We start from the raw sequence: 2,831 nt of genomic DNA, 5'->3' as shown, positions 1-2,831 counted from the left end.
ATTCCCTTCACTGTCTCAGTTCTGCATTAAACCTGAGGAAACTTTCAGTAAATGTTGCGTGTGTAACGCAGATCATGTTTTATTTCCCGATAATAAAGGCTATGGTTCAGGTTTAAACACAATCCTGCTGAAGGTCTGAAATCTTCACTCTCCGTTTAAAAGATGAAGCTCAGACCTCTGACTGCAGTGGTCATGGTGTAGGATTGTCACCAGGTGCATGTAAAAACTTTATTAACAGTTTTCACAAAACTTATTAAACAGATATTATATTAATGTACGGATACATGATCATTTTTTATGTTCTGAAACTGATACTGAAACCTTGAGTACCCTTGGCAAATCCACATCCAATATTCATTTCTTTAAAAAACAACATACTTCCATTAAATGCTAGCTAAATTAGCTTTAGCCTCATAGCTCACACCAAACCTGTCTCACACCTGTCTCAGGTGATCCACCGCATCTGATCCTTTATGAAATAATCTGATCTCCAGGTCGGAGCAGCAGATCCTGTAGATCACCTGACTCTCACCATGGAAATGTCTCACACACACACACACACACACACACACACACACACACACACATTCAATTGGTTTGATTAAAGGTCTCTTTGCTGTGTGATGTGTGTGAAGAGGTCAGAGATCACACCGACTCGACTTTATAAAAGCTTTATTTCATTTTATTTGTAAATATCTTTCATGAACAACAAGAAAATATATATTTATATATAATATCATTTTAACTTGCTATTATTTACACTGTTTACATTATTACTGTGAAAAGGTACAGAATCAGAACTGAGTGTGTTTCTGATGGAACTCGGTTCTGTACTGTGTGTGTGTGTGTGTGTGTGTGTGCACGCTTGTGTGTGTGTGTGTTCATGTATATACATTCATCAGGAAATAGAAATCAAATCATCATCATATCAGAAACGTTTCATATCCATCAGGAGGAATGTAAAAGTTTTAGCTCCCTGTCTAAACATGTGTTTGACACGCTGGACTTTCAAAACTGGTCCAAACAGGAGCCAAGGGTACTCCAGGTTCTGGCTCATTTTCCAGCAATTTGAGAAACCGGAACATTTTCTGGTGAGTCATCAGTTCACTGTACAATTAATCTTACATGGCCCGAGTGCTTGGATTGACCTGCTTATTTTTATCTGATTTTTCTGCATAAATCAAACTCACCCTCCATAATGTTTCCCCAGCAGTGCTGATTTAGTTCCGCCCCAACATACTGTTCCCCCAGCAGTGCTGATTTAGCTCCGCCCCAACATACTGTTCCCCCAGCAGAGTGCTGATTTAGCTCCGCCCCAACATACTGTTCCCCCAGCAGTGCTGATTTAGCTCCGCCCCAACATACTGTTCCCCCAGCAGAGTGCTGATTTAGCTCCGCCCCAACATACTGTTCCCCCAGCAGTGCTGATTTAGCTCCGCCCCAACATACTGTTCCCCCAGCAGTGCTGATTTAGCTCCGCCCCAACATACTGTTCCCCCAGCAGTGCTGATTTAGCTCCGCCCCAACATACTGTTCCCCCAGCAGAGTGCTGATTTAGCTCCGCCCCAACATACTGTTCCCCCAGCAGAGTACTGATTTAGCTCCGCCCCAACATACTGTTCCCCCAGCAGAGTGCTGATTTAGCTCCGCCCCAACATACTGTTCCCCCAGCAGAGTACTGATTTAGCTCCGCCCCCAACATACTGTTCCCCCAGCAGAGTACTGATTTAGCTCCGCCCCCAACATACTGTTGGTGCTGATCCAAAAACCTACAACTGGGGCCTGTAGTGCTGAGACGGTGGCAGGAAATGTACCAGAATTTCTGTTCCTGAGCTGTGTGTCAGTACTGTGACGTATTAAACAGGTGCTTAGATGTCCCTGTGTGTGTGTGTGTGTGTGTGTGTGTATGTGTGTGTGAGTGTGTGTATGTGTGTGTGTGTGTGTGTGTGTGTGTGTGTGTGTGTGTGAGTGTGTGTGTGTGTGTGTGTGTGTATGTGTGTGTGTGTGTGTGTGTGAGTGTGTGTATGTGAGTGTGTGTGTGTGTGTGTGTGTGTGTGTGTGTAAGCTGGTGAAAGACATTGAGTTCTCACTACCTTTGTATGCTACACACAGTTCCAGCTGTATATATACACACAGTATACTCTGCACTAACACACGTATCTCTCTGTTCTGTCTTCTAAACAGTCCGGGGTTTAACTCTGGCACAGAGACACGGTGAAAGGTTCCACATCCCCAATAATAATTCAGTGTTCAGTAAAGTTCTCCTTTAGCAGCATGTCACACAGCAGGCGAGTACCGAGACCCTCAGCGTGCCGTATCGTATCGTTAGTCCAGCTGTGACCGTGACCAGAGTTCCCACTGAGAACGTCCTCTCCGAACCCTGCAGGTGTGTCCGAGACCACGCTCCCGACAGCACACAGCTCTGTGGAACCAGAACCCAGAACCCAGTCCTGAGCTTCAGCACAGGAGAACCTTACAGTCCTGCACAGTTCCAGTTCTCATGACAGCATAACAAAGAACCACCGGGTCTCAGGAACCAGAGTTCATTAGATTAGATGTCTGAGTGCGGGGACGCTGAGATGCTGAGCACCGGACGACGTGAATACGGAGTATCACACACACACACACACACACACACACACACACACAGATCAGATAAAAATAAGAGCTGGAAAAGTTCCACATTGGTGCTGATGAGGAACATTAACCTGTAATAAGCTCAGTCACATTTTCACAGAAACAAACAGAAGAACATCAACACATGAAGAGAAAAAACTAAACTCAAGAAAAATTGTGATTTGAAAATAAAAATGAGAAATTTAACTAAAAAT

General features: G+C 44.3%; 1 protein-coding gene across 1 annotated transcript in view; it reads right to left on the bottom strand.

The window, feature by feature from the left end:
* Window positions 1–655: 655 nt before the first annotated feature.
* klf15 (Kruppel-like factor 15) overlaps window positions 656–2,831 on the bottom strand; it is a 12,029-nt gene continuing 9,853 nt past the window's right edge. Inside the window, exon 3 of the mRNA XM_053643166.1 lies at window positions 656–2,831. This exon is cut by the window's right edge and continues 2,369 nt beyond it. The gene's annotated coding sequence lies outside the window, so the exon portion shown is untranslated.

The sequence above is a fragment of the Ictalurus furcatus genome, chromosome 15 (assembly GCF_023375685.1).
Source record: "Ictalurus furcatus strain D&B chromosome 15, Billie_1.0, whole genome shotgun sequence".
Lineage (NCBI taxonomy): Eukaryota > Metazoa > Chordata > Actinopteri > Siluriformes > Ictaluridae > Ictalurus > Ictalurus furcatus.
The sequence above is the reverse complement of the archived record's forward strand: the minus strand, read 5'-3'. Positions and strand labels throughout refer to the sequence as shown.